Below are 19,876 nucleotides of genomic sequence, written 5' to 3' on the forward strand. Positions count from 1 at the left end.
AACAAATGTTGGCTAGGATGTGGATAAATTGCAACCCTTATGCATTATTGGTAGAAATACTAGATGGTGCAACCAATAAAGAAAACATTATAGTGTTTTCTCAAAAGATGCAAAAGAGAACTATAATACAAACCAGTAATCCAACTTCTGGATTTATATCCAAAAGAATTGAAAAAAGTGTCTCAAAGAGATACATTCCCGTGTTCATGGTCGCATTAGTCACCATAGCCAAGAAATGAAAGCAACCCAAGTGTTCATAGATGGAAAAATAGACCAAAAAAATGCAGTATATGCATGCAATGGAATATAATTCAACCTAAAAAAAAGTAAGAAAAATCCAGTCACATGCTACAAGATGGATGGAACTTGAGTACATTATGCTAAGGGCAATAATCAGTCATAGAAGTCAAATGTTGTATGATTTCACTTATATGAGGTATCTTAAGTAGTCAAACTCATAGAAAAAGTAGAATGATGGTTATCAAGGGCTAAGTTGGGTGAGGGGGAATGGAGAATTGTTCAGTGGGTATAGAATTCCATGTTTGCAAGGTAAAAATGTTCTAGAGATCTGCTATACAGCAATGAATATAGTGAACACTACCATATTATGCACTTAAAAAGGATTAAGATGGTATTATGGAATAGATGTTTGTGCCTTCCAAAAACATGTTAACACCCCCACATGTTATGGTATTGGAAGACAGGCCTTTGGAAGGTCATTTAGGGATAGGTCATTTAGTAAGGTTGGAGCCCTCATGGATGAGATTGGTGCCCTTACAACTTCATCTCCCTGCTCTCCAGCATTGAGAGAAATAAATAGTCTGAAAATCAGAAAAGGGTCCTCACCGGCACTTGACCATGCTGACATCCTGATCAAAACTGCAAGGAAAAAACTCTATTGTTTATAAGCCACCCAGTCTCTAGTTTTTGTTACAGTCACCTAAACTAAGATAGGTGATAAATTTATGTCATGTGTTTTTACCACTACATTTTAAGAGTATAAATAGGATCTATTACAACACTTCAGTGTTTGATGCACATTGCTATTTGAACTGTAAACATTATCTTGTATGAATTTTCTAAACTCACAATAGCAATTTGGAAATAGACAGTAGATACCATTTTTTAATTACCCAAAGAAACTAATAAGCTTGATGTGAAGAAAATAGAAGCTATAGAGAGGAAGAAAGAATTATTTGGATGATAAATGATAAAACATTTGTTTTAATAGTCAATGCTCTAGGTTTTACAAGAATAGAACCAGATATTAATGGTAGAATTAAAGACTAGTAGTCATGTGATTTTTACATACAATTTTAATTATTTGATTATGAACCAAAGTATCATTTATAGCAGGCTACAAAACTGTAGTTTAGATAATCCTTTAATTAAATATTATGCAATTTCTTGGTAGTTGTTTAATTTATATATCTATGTTTATATGTATCTATACAATAAATATATAAGACAACAATTTATTGCTATTTGTTATATTTTAAATATATAATAAATAAACATGTCAGGAAACAAATTTTAATTACTTTGTGATGATTCTTTGCTCCCTTTATTGCTTACTGCATTGTTTAATAAATAAAACATTGGCAAGGAAAGGATTACCCTAATGCACTAAGGAACCAAAATTTGAATATTACCATATCAATCTTAACTGTAGATTATTCATGGAAAATGAGAACTGTAACATATTCTGAAGGGACAAACTAAATGGAGAAAAAGTTTTTCCTTTCTTGTGAGACAGAACACTGAAGTTTATTTTTTTAAATAAAATATTGTTAAAAATAATTTACAGATGATATAAAATGCAATAAGATAGCAAATGCACCAAGATTTTAACTCAATCTGGTGAAAATGGCAATCATGGAAAATACAAATATTAAATACTAGAGAGGATGTGGGGGGTACACTTATACTTTGTTAATAGAACTGAAAAATAATACAAGCACTATAAAAATCAGTATAAAGATTCCTCTAAAGCCTGGGAATAGAACCATCATATGACCCACCTATTCTACTCCTTGGCATTTTTCCAAAAGAACTAAAATCAGAATACTGTAGTGATACATGAATACCAATGTTTATAGCAGCACAATTCACAATAGCCAAGTTAGGGAATAGCCTAGATGTCCATCATTACACAAGAAAATGTGGTACATAAAAAAAGACAAATAAATTTTAAGTTTTTAAAAATTATTAGGAAATAATAGAAACGATCAAGGACAAAGAAAAGGAAATCTACTATATTTTGCAATGTTCTAAATTCAACAAATACAATAGGAAGTTACAAGGAAGAAGAGTCCAAAAAGATGCAGCCAAATCCTTTCAATTACAAAATAACAATAATGCTTACTCCACCTAAACATCATTTTTCATTATAAATAAATCAATCCTATATAAAACAAAAGATGTTAGAGGATGTGTGAAGATAGGCATATCCAGCACAGACATCTCTGAGGTTGAGTAAATAATGCTGTTCTCAAGGGTGGATTAATTGCTAATGCCCACCCTTCCTTCCTCATACCCAATGGCAAATCCATGAAATATGCCCATCTGAAGTTCCCTTCAGCCAGTGATCATGCTGATTCCTGATATTATATCTTCCAGGCTAGATTTCACACATTCTTGCCATTGGGCTCCCAGGATATGCAGTTTAGTTATAGATGCTGCTGCTATTTTGTTCCTTGATATCAATTTTTATTTAAAGCATCTTAGTGATCTTGCAGAATACATAAAAATGAAAAATTCTTCCCATACAAGCTACAAATAATACCCATCACAGTCAGAACATTCTGATTGGATACAATTAGCATTTCTCAACTGCTAGAAGGTAACTGTGATTGTATGACTTTAAGTATCATTTTCTCATGATATTTTCATTTCCGGTGTCCATGATAGAAAATTATAATTAAATAATTTGCTTACAGTAGCTATAAGTTGGAAATATCTTTCTCAATAATTTGAATGCATTATTATACTTAGTTTCTCAATTTTTTGGCACAACAGAATATCTCTCATGATCAGAACTGTGACTTCTCTTGGTCTTATGCTCTCAAATATCCAAAGCAAATATTTAATCTGTACCTGAATTTCTCATTGGTCCTGCCTCATTAAATTACAACTGGTAATAATGCTATTTCCTAGGACCTTTCATTTCTACTGCCATAATAGGCATTGGAATTATCCCACATCTGACCTGAATGTCCTTGGAACTTCTCTTTCAATACCTGGCAAGGGCTAGTTACCAGAATAATAGTTAAAAACAAATGGACCTTCCGGAGAATCCTAGGATCGTCACTTCTTATCTTCATAATTCACCTCCCTTCTCTTCTTAAAATTTTAAATGTGCCACATTTTTCTCTGGTGTAAAATGGAGAAATAATGCCCAATTTGTGTTTCTTTTAAATATTTAAATTATATAAACATATGCAACATATTACAGAGAAATGGAATAAATAGTAGCTGCCATTGTTCCCCTTATTAAAACAATCCAAAAATAACTAATATTCGTCATTTTCCCATTGAGGCAAAGATCCTGAAACGCCTAAAGAACAGTAAAATTACTCTCAAATTAGACTTAAATGTAATTTAAATACTACCTTATTCTTTTTTCTTTCAGCATTCCATGTTAGGTAACTTTTAGCAAGTGAAAATATATGATAAATTGATGCAAATAAGTGTTTATTCAATCACACAAGCAAATAGGTTGTTAAATATCTGCCTCTGATCATTAATGAATAATCATTATACTTTATTTAAAACTCACAAAATTTCAATTGTTCTAATCTTCATTTTCAAATGTAATTTTTCAGAATTACATTTTCATATATTAACAAGAGAGAAACAGTCTTGCCAAGTTATAGGAGGGAGATGAAGGTAGAAAGAATTGCACAGAGAGATATGAAATAATAGAATTTTAGGACTGAAAGGAACCAGAAAGATACTATTTCCCTAAAATGAACATAGTTTATGCTTGTAACTAACAAGAGAAAATTTTTATTAATTATTTACTAAAAAAACACAAAAACCAGGGGATTTTTTAATCTAATGTAATTAACAATTTGTTATTAGATACCAGTAACATTCTATGGGCTAACTTGTGACCCCCAAAATTCACATATTGAAGTCCTAACTGTAGTACCTCAGAATATGGCTGCATTTGGAGAAATAACCTCTAAGTAGGTAATTAAACTGAGATCATTATGATAAGTCCTAATCAATTATGACTAGGGTTCTTTAGGAAAAGGATATTAGGACATAGACACCCACAGAGGAAGACTATGTGAAGACATAGGAAGAAGGTGGTCATTTACAAGCTTAGAAGAAATCAACCCAAGTGATTTTTTTATGGTATTAGTGATAGAATTAATTTGAACCTCAAGGAAAATATATTTTAAACTTTTCTAATTCACCAATACTGGGTAATTTCACAAGATGAAATTACACACACACATACACACACAGAGCCTCACATATGCTAGACAAGTTCTTTACCATTGAGCTATGTCCCTATACCCTGCTGACATCTCAACCTCAGAATTCTTGTGAGACAATAACATTTTAATGACGTTTAAACCATCTAGTTCATGATACTTTGTTATGGCAACCCTGGTAAACCCATAAGATACAACACAACAACACTCTTAAATAAAATAAAATTAAACCTGTGGACTTTTATGAATACTACCTTTTATCAAAGGTCAAGGTACACATAACAAGAAAATAGGACTTACAACTTTATGGCATCCAGCAAACTCCAGGCATGTGTGAAATGAAAAGATTTACATGATCAACCCATGTGGAAGAGGTCAAATAAAGGCAAACTATTAAAGTTAAAAACTTGTGTGATGAAGGTCTTTATGAGATACTATCCCATTACAAAAACTGTGTGTGTATATGTGTATTTCTAGAGAGCAGTGATTCGTAGTTTTTAAAAGTCTCATGTAAAAAAGTAAAGAATGTTTTGAGTGTTAACACAGTTTTTAAAAAGTGTTAACCAAAATTAACTGAATTTAAAAATTGCCTCTGGACAGAGGATAAAATTATTCATCCTAATAAGTATGTAATTATACATATTCTAAAGAGTGCATTAATTTGAACCTCAAGGATTTGCCTGAACTACAATGCTCACATTCAAAATTTATCCGCTTTTATTTGATTAAATTTTACTAATTCATTTTTCTCAATCATTTCTTACAGACACCACAATTAATGAAACACGTATGATAAAGTCTATATTAACCAATGACATTCCAAGAATCTCGTCAGAATTTACCATCACGTTCCATGATGATGGTTCTCAACTTTGCTCTTTATAAATGTGCAAAAACTCAAATGAAAAAAATTATAATCTGAAAATATTAATTTCACTATAATATACAATATTTGTGGGAAAATATCTTTTAAACTTTTCGAATTCACCAATACTGGATAATTTCACAGGATGAAATTACACACACACATACACACACACAGAGAGATACATAAGCAAAATGTCTTGAATCAAATGTATGAAATATGATATATCAAGAGCTATGTAATGTTTTGAACAACTAATAATAAAAAAATGTTGGTATTAAGCACATCTATTATATTCTTACATAAATTATGTGGTCTTTTCAACAAGGGTATACCAATGATTCTTAGTCTAAAAAAATACATAGGAGATGTACAAATGACCTATGTCTCTGAAGGTTTAGGTAATACTAAGTCTCTATTTCCTGGTCTGCTCTCAACACCAGTCATTGCTACAATGATGATGGTTATTTCCAGATCTTTTCTGCTGCTTCTTTTATTGTTTTTCTTAATTGTATTCCTACTCTTCTGATTTTCTATAGCATCATATTTCAGTTTTCAAATTTATTCCCATATGTATGTCATTACCAATGTAAGACCTCTATTGTTAATAGAATATAAAGGCAATATACTGTACAGACTTAGGTGCTTTTCAGACAAAAAGACCTCGAGTCTAATATAGTTTCACAATTCCAATTTCTGAAGGCACAAAGAGCACACATAACTTCTTCCCTTACATCCCTAAGTTACCTCTTGTAAACCCCTAAGCCTAATAAGAATTATATTCTTAATAAGACTGATTTTTTAAAAAAGAAGTAGAAAAAGATGAATTAAGCATAGTGTTAGAAAATAAGAATCCAGAAGCAATTCTTGGAAGTAATCTACATGAAGAATAAGGTAAGAGAGTTCTGGTTGTTGGAAAAGAGAAAGCAGAGAGGTCCATTTGGAGACAGATCAGAACAGATAGGAATGGTATCCACCAAAGAACCCCACAGAACTTCCAGCTCAGAATCAAATTATAATTTTCTCCAGAAACTAATAGGTGGTTCAAAATGAGAAGATCTATCAATATAACTTATCACCTTGTAAATTAAAGAATAAAAACAATCAAATTATTTTATTTCCAGATGGTAACATGGAATTTTTTAAACTAATCAGCTAATTAAATGGAAGTCAAACAGTAACAAAAAGAAATTACTTAGAGGGGCTTTACCAAAATATAACAGCAAACTTCATTATGCATGTCTCAAGGAGGAATGACCTACATCCTCATCATTATTCATCATTGCTTTTGAAGTTCTAGTACACACAAGAAAAAAGAAAATTAAACAGTCAGTGTCAATATTATGGGAAAATAGAATGTCTGAGGATAACTGTGTATTTAGAAAATCCCAAAAATTATACTAAGGAAAAAACCTTACCAAAATTAATAAGGGAATTGGTAAGATGCCTTTTTCAATTTAAAGGTATATAAATGCTTAACTTTCTTCTTTCATTACATTAATATCTGGGTGTAGAAAGAGAAAAAACATTTTATTCTTTACATAGTCAAAATAATAAAATATCCAGAAATATGTTAAATAATTAAAAGATAATTTAAGGAAATCTAGAAATTTAATTCAAAGATATAAAATGAAATAAGCAATATATTTGATAGTTATTCTCTCATATAAAAATAATCACACATGAAAAATGAGTACATCATTTGAGCTTTCAAGTTAACCTGTCAAATAAGTAAAAACAAAAATTATTAAAATATTACTTCTGAGTTATGAAGATTGAGGTATGAAGTGAGTGGGAAATGATAACCTTTGATTTTCATTTTATGCTTCTCTGTACTGTTTAAATTCTTCTTTTATCATATGTGTTATTGCTATAGTAATAATTACTTCTTTTTTGGGAACAAAATAGCAAATGTTTAAATAGGCCAGAGGTAAATGTTTTAAAGAAAAAAAAAACAGAACTTTAAGTCTGCCTTTGGCACATACGTGATAAGGAACCTTGAAGAATTTACTTAATTTCTGTAAGCCATATTTTCTGTATCTAAAAAAGGCTGTCATAACAATTACCTTGTATGGGTGAGTGAATTCAATGAGATAATACATATATAGTACTTAGTAGAGACCCTGTCACATGAAAGTGATAAGTACCTTAAACAAGAGCTGGGTTTTTTACTTTTCTTACCAATCTCAGTTAACCGTGTAGACCTACAATAGATAGACATATGTCCAAGTTAACATCTACATCCCAGACTAATTTTTTTTCCACTGGTGATTGAACCCAGAGATACTTAAACACTGAGCCACATCCCTACCAGACATGGTCTTGCTAAGTTATTTAGGGCCTCGCTAAATTGCTGAAATGGCTTTAAACTTGTGATCCTCCTGCTTCAGCCTCCTGAGCCACTCAGATTACAGGTATGAGCTACCACATCTGGCTTCAGAGTAATCATTAATTGTACCACTGTCACTCTCAAAAGTATGCCAATCTGGTTGATAAATTTATATGGTCATCCCACTTACTAATAATATCACAAATATTAGAAAGAGAAGGAAATCAGGTATTCTTTTCAAGTTCATAAGTTACTTGTCTCAGCATGCTACCTATATACAATCTGATGAATGAAAACTGTGAATCACAGAGAGTATACATTTCATATACATCATATAATTGTTGAAAGATGCAACTCAATAGCATCTTTAAGCAACCAAAGTGGAGACTACCATTATTAAACTATAAGTTTTACAACAACACAAATATATTATTTTGAATTTGGATTTGCTGTCAACAACTTTGGGAAAGGTTAAATTGAATAGTTATGTTTGGTATTTTTCCCCCATCAGAGAACATCCTAGGTCACTCCATGTAGAGAAAAAACGTTCCCTAGGGAGACAGGATTGAATGCAGGTATTTTTGTCCTTTTCCTGCCTATGCAGCTTACTTTGCTTCTTTGAAGCATATTTCAGATTACTCACAAAAACATAAAATTAGCCTTTTCATTATAACAAAGTCCTATATGAACACTGAATTAGTATGAATTGGCTCTCTTCTCATTTAAAATAGGCTTTATCTTTTGAAAGATTTTACTGTAAAGTTTTCATTTTAAAAAAGGAGGAATATTATCTACTACTAGAATTGGGTTGGTTGAACAGAAACAATTAGAATTTTACCTGTGCACTTTTAAAAGCCCTATCTGTAATGTCTAATCACCTCAGACAAAGATATTATGTTCTAACCAAGTTGTACTTTGGCAGTGCAAAGTGATCTTAGTAATTAGTACTCAATCTTCTAGCCATTATGCTCACAGCTACCAGCAACCCAGAAAACTCCTGCTGACATTAGAGTAATACAACGAATGCATAATAAATACCCCACTCCCAACATATCTCCTTTTCAGCCTGTGTATCTTGTCTTTACACAGAACTCTTTTCCAACTAAATAAAAAACATCAAATGCTGAAATACAGGCAGCAGAACTAAAGAGTATAATGTTATAATAAACAATAACTTAAATGATCAATACCATAGTACTGAATAAGAGGTTTTTAGTGTGAGTTGTAATAAAGGGTCCTTATTCCATTTTGACCTCCCTAGTCAATTTTTAAGTTTTCTTAATCTCTAAAGGAACTCTGCCATAGCCAACAAATCCTTTAATTCTCCTTCAAACAGATCATAGTTATTTTTTACCCTAAACACTTGCTTCTTAAGTTCTCTCCAAAAAGAGTATATTTACCCACAATTTCTGGATACCAACCCTGTATATTCCACTCACATATTTCACATTTGATGTTTTTCCTGATCCATTTCATTAATGATGTCTTTCACCAATCAGTTTCCCAGCTACATCACAGACTCATATATTTCATATTGGTCTCTGAGACAATTGCTGAATGCCTAATATTCAGTTTACCTATGTGGCAATCTATGTACTCAGAAAGATACAATTATAGCAGGCACCGATTATCTTTTCATCAAACTCATTTTCTTTTCACCCTACGCTTATAGCTGCAGTACATTTTCCAAGTTTCCTTGCAGTCAATCAAACGTGTATGAAAAATATGTGTGGCACTTGGCCCTACCTCATTACAAACCTCCTTCATGCAATTCTCTATGCTTCCTTTCCATATCTCTCAATTTGAGTCAGACAATCACATCAGTCTTAAAGGATAGGAATTTGAAGATGGTACAACCACAAGATGTATTCTCTCTATGGGGAAAAATGCTTCCTCTGCAGGAATACTTGTTAGGACTGTTACATGAGTGTTCTATAAATGTGTTGTGTTTATTCACTGGTATTGTGTAATTCTTGTTGTAACTGCTGGTGTTACTGAAACTAATACAGACATTGGTATCAGAAATAGTGTTAGCTAGTGGTTAGCCAGTAGATAGCAAAGGAATTGACACTGAATGCTGAAAATATAGAGACCAATGTTACACAATAGCAAACATGAGCAGGACTCTTACCTGAGATAATCTGGAGTGCAAATAACATGCCTACTGAGCCTGGAAAACAGTTGCAAAAAGGGAGTGTGGATTACTTTTTCATTCTGCTTTTTACAAAAGTATGTCAATAAAAGAAATGTGCTGACAAAATAATTAGGCAATTTGAAGGAAAACAGAGGGGAATATAGATAACCCAGCAACATAAGGCCTTGAAGATTAGAAAATGAGAAAGATGCAACTGCTTTTAGACTTCAAATAAAAGAATAAAAGGCTGAAAATGATTTCAAAGGACAATAGCTCGTTATGATTGCTCAGTTAAGCAAAGTGTCTTAACTCTGGCAAATCAGATTGAGAGCATTTCCTCCCCATGAAAGCCTATCTGTGCTCCATCAGACTGAGAAATAGGGGCAAGATGAATGGAAGTCCTTTCACAAACAACACCAGGAAGGCATATTGATCAAGAAAATGTGTTTATTAAGCTTGCAGTATTTCAAAAGCTGAAAATTGGGGGAATTTAAGAAGGTTTTAGGGCCTGGATTGAGTGATTTTAGGACAGATATTGCAAAGGGAGGATTTGGTTTAGAATGAGCAAATTCCAACTTACTAGTTTTGGATGTGTGGACACAGAGATCATGGTTTAAAGCAGCAACAAGCTGCCGCTCTTAATGAGTAAGTTAATTGCTGCAAAGCCTTATATTCCAGGTGGGGAAAAAAAAGTATTTTATGGAACAAACAACTAACTTATGTTTGGTCTCAGAACTATTTAAATGGGGATGAGATATATGCCCCGTTTCATTGTTGCTTAACTCAGAGAAAATAAGCTATGTCCACAGGCACAGGAAAGTTTATCCAAGTAATGGTCAACATGGATACAAGAAATTATGTTGGCTTTAGTTATTAATTCTGACTTCCACTCATTCTTCAGCCTATTCTAGAGGACAGATCATTTATCATCCAGGGTCACGATCAATCCAAATGTCCATTGCTGCTTAATGCATCATGGTTCTATGCTAAATTTTTTAGATGATCATTTATAGGACCATTTTTTCAACCCCAGAGCTGCAGAAGCCCCAACATACTATTTACAGATCCCAAAGAGAGAACTTAGAGGACTTCCCAGAGAGGCTTTAACATTTTATTACTCACAAGCTCCTTGGTGATGGCAAGCCAGGACAAAATGGAGGGCTTTACCATATCTACAAGCAGGAGGAATGTATAGGATAGGTTGCATGCCCAGTGCACAGGGGATTCCTTCAGATGTTTTATAAGTACACTCTTTTATTTGGCAATCAAGGTCATTCTGCTTTGATCCCTACCTAAAGACTGGAGCTAAGTGAAGTGGCCAGCTTCCCTTCTCAGTTTCCTTTCTCAACACATTCTTTGGAGTCTTTCTCTCACTACCAAGAACAACAAGCGTTCCTAGGTACTGAATTGTGTTTACCCCAATGCTCCACCCTTTAAGTGCCTCCGAAACCCTTTAATGTCCCTTGCAATCCTGTACTGCCCCAAATCCATCCTAGAGGTATATTACAGCCATATCTCATAATAGCAGTACAAAGGAAAAGAGTCTATCATCAGGCATGCTAAGCTAATTAAAATAGAATTTATTTGTTTAGATACTTGAATTAAAGTATGAGGAATATTGTGTTTTTAGACTAGTTCTGTGTCAGCAAAGTCCATTCCATATCATTTTCAGGTTGGACTACCCAGGGAAATCCTTTTGGTGCAGTCACAGGGAGTTCTGAGCAGACTCAACAGTCAATCTTTTTAGTCTGATATGCAACTACCATTACCCAGCCCAGAAATAGATTACTTGTTACTAATCTAATGGAAAATATGACGTGTTTAATAGTTACCAAAAATGGCAAATCAGCTTGATGAGGCACCTAAGTTAATTATATAACTTTCCTGGGCACGTGTACCAGACCAATCTATCTATTTGAATGTTGAGGGAATAGAAAGAATATATATGGAATATATAACTGCAATAAACTGAAATAAAGCATTCATTGGGGTACACCTGAGGGTAAAACATCTGTATTCGTGAGGGTCAGGCTCCAACACAGTAGACTTCACTTGTAAATTTAGATGTTCTCCCTTCCCTCAAGGGATCAGTTAAGTTAACCACTGGGGTCTTAGTTATAAAGTCTATGACCAACCCATGCTTATTGTCTCAGATGTGATGCCTTAAGGGGATAGCAACAGTAAGTTGTTTCTTATGCCCCAGCCTGGTTTAAGAAAATATTCAGTAGATGTGTAATCTTAATACTGGTGACCATGGGCATGTTAACCCTGAAATACCTGCAGGCTACTGATGTCTGGGTTTTACATTTAATGTTCTCAGTGCCTCAGGTAAATGAGCAGGCCACTCCAGCAGAGAATCATTATTTTTCATCAGGTCATTTATTCTTTCAGTTAGTTTATCTAGCTCCAGTTGGATTGTACAGCAAGTGGAAAATCCATAACACGTCCTGTTCTTGAGCCCACTGTTGCATGTTGTAGCATGTGAAATGGATTCCTTGATCTTTCAGTTACATGTAGTAAAGACAGTAGAATGAATCGAACATAACTTTTCTATGTTCATATATGAATGCATGGCCAGTTTAACTCCACATCAAGTATAACCACAAGAATGAGATCCTATTCAGAGTAAGTTATACTCCATATATGTATAATATATCAAAATATTCTCTACTGTCATGTATATCTAAAAAGAAAAAATAAAAACTTACATGTGGTATGTCAGACCTGGCGCTCATTTGGATCAACCCCTTAATAGTGCCTTCTGATTGGCTCTTTTACTGGGGAAGACTTGCATCAAGTCTGTTACTATGACCACACAAGTCAATGCATATTTGGTCCCTTCTGATAATGGGAGCAGGCCAGTGTGGTTTATTTGCTCTCACTGAAGAGAGATGTCACCTCGCTTGATATAACCTTCAGTGGCATCCAGTCATTCTAGGTAATGCTGAGAACAGGCAAGATAGTTTTGGCATTTAACAACATGAACACACATCTTTACGGAAAATCCCCAGCATGTCGCAACTGCCACGTGGTCTTTCAAAGTATGGTATGCTTTGTAATCAAGTGGCAAGTTCCTCTGCTGCGGCTTCCTCTAGCCACATTATTTTCACCAATTGTATGACCTCTACCACTGCTTCCTGGTGATAGGCTCCGTGGTGAGGATGACAGTATAAGTGGTACAGAGTTGGTTTTCTAACAGGTTATAATGTTCCCCCACCCTCTTCTATAACTGTGACCAAATTCCAACTGTGGCCTTATCTCCCATTATCCACCCATAAACCCCATCCAAAACCATCTCGAGTGACATGGACAGTAAGCTCAACAGGTTCCAGTGGGTTTGATGATGTCCCAGGAATGTGAGCCTGTCTAAGTGTTTTTGTTTTTTTTTTTTTTTTTTGGTCTGATTAAATGCCTCCGTATTTTGGTAAGTTCCATCCCATACTGTACCCCTCCTACACAAATTATATAGGGTCCATAACAACTAAAGGAGATGAAGGACAAAAGCCCTCAAAAGCTAAGAAGCCTCAAAATTCTTGTAATTCAAGAAGTAGAATCGACTGAACTTTATCTACTACAGTCTGAGGTATAATCTTTGTCTTACTCAACTAGACCATACCCAAGCATTTCATCAATAAGCCAGGACCTGGCCCTTTGTTGGGGTTCTTGGCTCACCCTCTCCCTTGCTAATGAGTCAAAAGCCCAGGGGTTGCCTCAGTGAGCACTGAGAGTCAGAAACATAAATATAATGATTTTTTTTTTTTTTTTTTTTTTTTTACCAGTAGAAGTCAGAACCAGGTTTCCAAATCTTATGCTACCTTACCATAACATACAGTGGGGCTTTAGAGATCCTTGAGGTAACATAGTAAAAGTCCATTGTCTGCCTTTCCATCTGAAAGAAAATGGATCTTGACTCTCAGGAGTTATATCTGTACTAAAGAAGGCATTATTAAGGTCTCGTACATAATGATATGTTCCCAGCTGAGTGCTAATTTCCTCCAGAGTGACGACTATGTTGAGAATGGATGCATAAAGTGGATGCATTATATATAACTGACTGTCATGTGTCAAGTTCCTTCAGCTTTCTTACCAGCCACACAGAGGAATTAAAAGTATTATAAATTGAGAGAATTAGGTTTACTTTAGCTAATTCATGTATAGTCTTTATTAGCTCCTGGTGATTACTGGGATCCTGAATTATTTGATGGTAATTATCTGTACAGGTTTAGGCAAAACAATGGGAGCAGGTAGCAAGCTCCCTTGATGTTGGCTTTTCAAATGACATGTGCTTAGTTTCCCAGCAAAGTAAGTGGAATTCCCCTATGTAGTTACATGTAGATACATGCAAAATGGAAAATATGAATACTGGGAAAGAGGTGGGCAGTAGGTATCCAAACATTACAGCTAGAATTCTCACTGTTTTTCCCCCATATCCATCAACAGCAGTTAACCTACCTAAGAATTTATCAGGGTAAATATCGTGGGTTCCTGTGCCCACTGATGCCGTTGCTCACTGAATTGTTTTAAAGAATTGGCAATGCGTGTTTGGGCATGGTGGCACACGCCTGTAATCCCAGCAGCTTGGGAGGCTGAGACAGGAGGATTTTGAGTTCAAAACCAGCCTCAGCAATGGAGAGGCACTAAGCAACTCAGTGAGATCCTGTTTCTATAAATTACAAAATAGGGCTGGGGATGTGGTTCAATAGTTGAGTGCCCCAGAGTTCAATCCCTGGTACCAGGAAAAAAAAAAAAAAAAAAAAGAACTGGCAATGCATTGCCAATTCTCTCTATATATTCTCTTGTTGAGACATGGCTCAGACCCCTGAATCTTGACCACCCCACTAACTGTCCCACAACCAAGGACCCAAAGTCTCCTCAGGGGGAGCCATGGACTCTGCTTTCATTACATTTCCTAATAGCAGATGTTTGTTTTTGCCTCCTTTTGGAGTAGGAATCCATGCTGCCTCTGATACCCTCCATTTTTTCTTTTTTGGAGGTAAGAACTAAAATATTTCTTTTTAAAAAATATATTTTTTGTTGTTGTAGATGAACACAATATCTTTATTTTATTTGCTTATTTTTACGTGGTGCTAAGGGTCGAACCCACTGCCCCACGCATGCTAGGCAAGCACTCTACCACTGAGCCACAACCCCAGTCCCTGAAATCTCTTATCATTGGCAGTTATTTCCATAATTGTACCAGAGTGGATTTTGTTATTTTACTTTTTTCCACTCCTGTAGCTATTAAGTATACCCCCATCTTTTATGGAGGACTCAAAGAGACATTTCTAATTTTGGCTGGGCTTCATGGACTCCAGTGTGCTGCCAGAGTCTTCCCATCTTCCCTAGATCTATCAGCTGTGCTGCTTGCTGAATGAAATACCCTACTAATGGGGGAAATACTCATACCAGAGCACCCTAAATGGGTGGAGGTGCCACATGAAACATTATGTCCCTCCTCTGGCAGTGAAAGTCATACTGTCTGGTTCTGGAAAAGGCTACATATAAATAGCATATTCCATTCCCAGTTCTTGGAAATAAGCCTATGGTTCTTTCATAGAGGCCCAGGTACCCTGAGCATAGGAATATCTCCTGAATTTGGCCACATATTGCAAGTGTGAGAAGCAGCCAAACAATAATGACACCACACTTTTACCAGCTGCATTAGAATAAAGACGTTGATGTAAAACAGAGTGGGCTGTTACTGAAGCCATTTTAGAAAATTCTACACCGTTTGACATTGTCCCTTTTGTTCTGGTGTGCCACAAGCAGAGAAGCCATCCTACTATTCTTTCTTTCATTTTCTGCCTGAACTTGGACCCCCAGCTCCACTAGCTCTACTCAGACATATGGTATCAGGGTAGTATGTAAATTTCTCTTCGGAGTAGGGAGCAGATTTGGATCAGCCTCCTCAACCACTCCTGCTGGGTCTTTAACTTTTGGACCATTACACATCTAGCTTAGCAGTTTAATCCTCTACCTCAACTTCTGATTCACTGGAGCTAGTGGATTCCCTGACTGATCCCACACCTGAGTGTCCCAGTTTCCATTGGTCACCTTTTTATCTCACTGCCAGGAAAAACAAGCCTTTCTGCACCCGTTTGATAGAAAAGTGGTTTCATGACAGAATTTAAGAGAATAGTGGTAAAACCTGTGATCTTTGGAATCTGGGAAAATATGATCATACTATAAACCATGATCATAGTTGGTGATTTACTTCTAAAACAAGAGTAAAAAGTGCCCAAATGTTAAAAAAAAAAAAAAAAAAAAAATGAACATATTAAATTCCCAGTGTGAAGAACCTGTAGTACATAATTTACTTTTTGGCTTTCTAGGTGTTTTAGAAGTAATAAGGACTCCAGGAAAGTCTATGGACTTGAAGAGAGAAGTATTACATCTAGGGCTGCTCTGCCTTGAATCACCATCAATTGGTGACATGACTTTCTCAGGCACAGAACTTTTGGTCTTAGATGGATTGTCAAGTTCTCCTGTCAATATATGAGCTATAACATGTAGACATGTTCCTACTTTGAAGGAATATTGGAAAGTAAAAAATGGGAAGACTTGGGGAAGATGAAATAAGCTTCAAATCCCCTCTTAGTAGTTAAGTTGGGGGTGGAGGGTCTCAAATTGAGACATGTTCTTTCTTCTTTTTGAGCCAACTTTCCTAAAGATTTCTTTTATTATTTATTTTTTAAATTTTACTTTGTTTTTGAAAATAGGAAAAATGCATCAAAATGGATCCCAGTGACTTAGGCACCATCCTGAATATAAGCATTGGTGACTGAGATAATAAAACCCTCTCCAGTTTACAGGTAGTAGATGGAAAATTTTACATACACAAATCCAATACGTTTGTCACCAATCACCTAATGTTTGCTTTTTAAACAAAAATATCCATGGGGTTATTTAATTATTTCTCACATTTATTATATTGCTCAGTAAGTGTAGATTAGAGTCAGATGGTGAGGTTTAAGTTAGGGAAATCAGCAGATGGATGTATAGCCAAATAGCATAAGGTTAAGCTTAATAAGCCTTCCTGCAAGTCTGTTAAAATAAGGTGGTGTCTTAGTCAGTTTGGGCTATCATCACAAAATACTATATCCTGGTTGCCCTCAACAATAGACATTTATTTTATCACGGCTTTAGAAGCAATAAATCCAAGATCAAGGTGTCAGTATGGTTGGAGTCTAGTGAGAACTCTTCCTTTCTTGCAAATTGTCTCTTCTTGCTATGTCCTCACAAGAAGGGAGACAAACAGACACAGACACAGAGTGAGGGAACATTATTATATCTCTTCTTATAAGAGCATTAATCCCATCCTGATGGTCCCACCCTCAGATCTCATCTAAATTATTTGTCTTCTAAAGGGTCTCATTCCCAAATGCCATTATATTAGGAATTAGGGATTCAACATATGAATTTTGACAGAAAAAAAAATCAGTCTGTAGCAAGTGGTTTAAACTTGTATAGCATATTTTTTAATTTTATTTTTAATTTTGTTTTTTAGTTACACATGACAATAGAACATATTTTGACATATCATATATTCACAGAGTATAACTTCCCATTTTGTGGTTGTTCATGATGTGAAGTTACACTGGTCATGTATTCATATATGAATATAGGAAGTTATGTCTGATTCATTCTGTCTTTCCATTTCCAATCTCCTTTCTTCCCCCCACTCTGCCCTGTCCAATCCAGTGAACCTCCCCTTCTCTCTCCCCCACCCACCACCTATTGTGAGTCAGCATCTGAATATCAGATAAACTCTTAGCCAAGCTAATGAAGAGATAAGAGAAAGAAAACCCAGGGAACTTGGGTGAAATCAAATAAATAAGGACCAGCACTCTCAAGCCCATCTCTGGAGTTACTGCCTCTCTTCTGGAGGAAGAGCCTGTGGTCCTGGTGGGATGGAGGGTCCTTGCCTCCAGGGCCTTTCAGCAGCTGGGGGAGGTGGTGATGGGGCTCTGAAGGTAGCTGAGGGCACTGTTCGTGGAGTGGACAGGATGGAGACGGGGAAGTTGAAGATGGTGGTGGTGGAGGTGCCTTGGTCCAGCACAGCCATGGCAGGACTCCGGGCCTTGGCTGAGCAGTGCGGGGCCAGCACCTGGGACTCGCACTGCAGCAGCTGGCCCATGAAGCTGAAATTGGGGAAGATGATGCTTCGCCTCTGCTTCATGAACTCAAAGGCCTCATCCAGCTTCACCCAGTTAGTCCTCTTATGGTGGCCGACCGGGAAATGCCCGCCAGGCAGTGGATGAACACCCTTCCCCACTAGTTCTCAGGGGAAGGCTGAGCCCTATGGGGGTTGACTGTTTGCAACAGAGCTCCTGGCAGGAAGCTGAAAAAGTTTCATACCCTCCTTTGAGGAAGAAGACTTGCGCGGCCCGTGCCTCGCGACACAGCGCTCCAGCGGCCAGGGCCAAGGTGCTGTCGCGCTTGGCACCGTCCAGGGCAACGCTGCGTTCGTCCAGCAGAACCAAGGCGTGGTAGGCACCGGCCAGCAGGCAGCTGCGAAGCTTGGCGTTGGACTCGATGTGCTCCAGGTGCACCTCAGGATGGTGCGAAAGGCACGTTGACGGAGCCGGTGATGTGTTCGGCATTGATCGCGAAGAAGGTGCGGCAGTCCAGCAGCAGGCACTGCACCCCTAGCTCCCGCAGCAGCGCCCGCAGGCCTCCAGCGTCCAGCGTGCCCACCTCCATGACAATGGCCAGCCCCAGCGCCCCCAGCGTGCCTGGTCCTGGATGCTCTTTGTCCTTGGAAGTCAAGGGCAGGGCGGCGGCTTTCGAGGAGAAGCCGGACCCTGGGTCTTTGTGCTGAAACAGAACCTGCTCTCGGACCTAGCAAGGGGTGCTAGCGGACGCCAGGTCTTGCTTGCTCTCTGCCACCCCATCGCCCTGCCATCCGCCTGGAGCACCCGGCTGTCAGCTGGTCCTTCGCTGCTAAAAGTTTCTTAGTCGCTTAAGATATGGTCTGTTTTAGAGAAGGATCCATGTACTGCTGTGTCCTTCTTTGTCCCTTGTTAAGGTCTGTAAACAAGTCAGATTGGCACCTGTTATTTTGCCAGAGAAATGTTAGAGTCTGTAAACAAGTCTGCATGGTGCCAGGCAAAATGCCAGAGGGAGTGGTTTGCGAAGTAACAAAAGGGAGCCATTAAGTGTGGAGATTCCTTATTGGTTGACTACTGTATCTAGTTTATGCTAATTAAGATAAGCTGTGTAAAATGTATAAATACCTCGGTTGTCCTACAATAAACGGCTTCCATTCCTGCTGCATCAATGTACACAAGTTATTCGTCACCCCCCAGATATTTTGCTGCAGCCAGCCGGACTGTGGCAGTCCCTTCTGATTAACTTTGGCTTGAATTCCACTTTGTCTGATATGAAGATAGAAACTTCTGCTTGTTTATAAGATCAATGTGAATGATATGTTTTTTTCACATCTTTTTGCCTTCAGTCTGTGGATGTCTTTGCCTATGAGGTCTCTTGGGGATAGCATATTGTTGAGTTTTATTTTTTAATCCAATCTGCCAGTCTGTGTCTTTTGACTGAAGAGTTTAGCCCATTTAGATTCAATATTGTTATTATTGAGATATGATATTTATTTCCTGACACTTTGATTTATTTCTGGTTTTTAATTTGAATTAGTTTCTCCTCTGATTGACTATTCTTCTAGTATAGTGCCTCTCTGTTGGTTTTCACTTTTATTTTTCACTTCTTCTTCATGAAATATTTTATTGAGTATGTTTTGTAGAGCATGCTTTCTAGTTGTGAATTCTTTCCAATTTTGTTTATCATGGAAGGTTTTTATTTTATCATTAATTCTGAAGTTTAATTTTTATGGGTATAGTATTCTTAGCTGGCTTCCTTTTTTTTTTTTTTCCCCCAGAGCTTGACATATATTATTCCAAGACCTCCTAGCTTTGAGGGTCTGGGTTGAGAAATGAGCTGAAATCTGGATTGGTTTCCCTCTAAACATGACTTGGAATTTTTCTCTGGCAGCCTTTAAAATACTATCCTAATTTTATATGTTAGGAATTTTCATAACATGTTTCTTGGCATGGGTCTATTGTAATTTTGTATATTTTGGTTCCTGTAAGCCT

General features: G+C 36.5%; 1 pseudogene; it reads right to left on the bottom strand.

Annotated features, from left to right (window-relative positions):
* Positions 1-17,992: 17,992 nt before the first annotated feature.
* The window catches only part of LOC143407903 (dual specificity protein phosphatase 1 pseudogene), a 36,469-nt pseudogene continuing 34,585 nt past the window's right edge, over positions 17,993-19,876 (bottom strand).

Source organism: Callospermophilus lateralis, chromosome 10 (genome assembly GCF_048772815.1).
Source record: "Callospermophilus lateralis isolate mCalLat2 chromosome 10, mCalLat2.hap1, whole genome shotgun sequence".
Lineage (NCBI taxonomy): Eukaryota > Metazoa > Chordata > Mammalia > Rodentia > Sciuridae > Callospermophilus > Callospermophilus lateralis.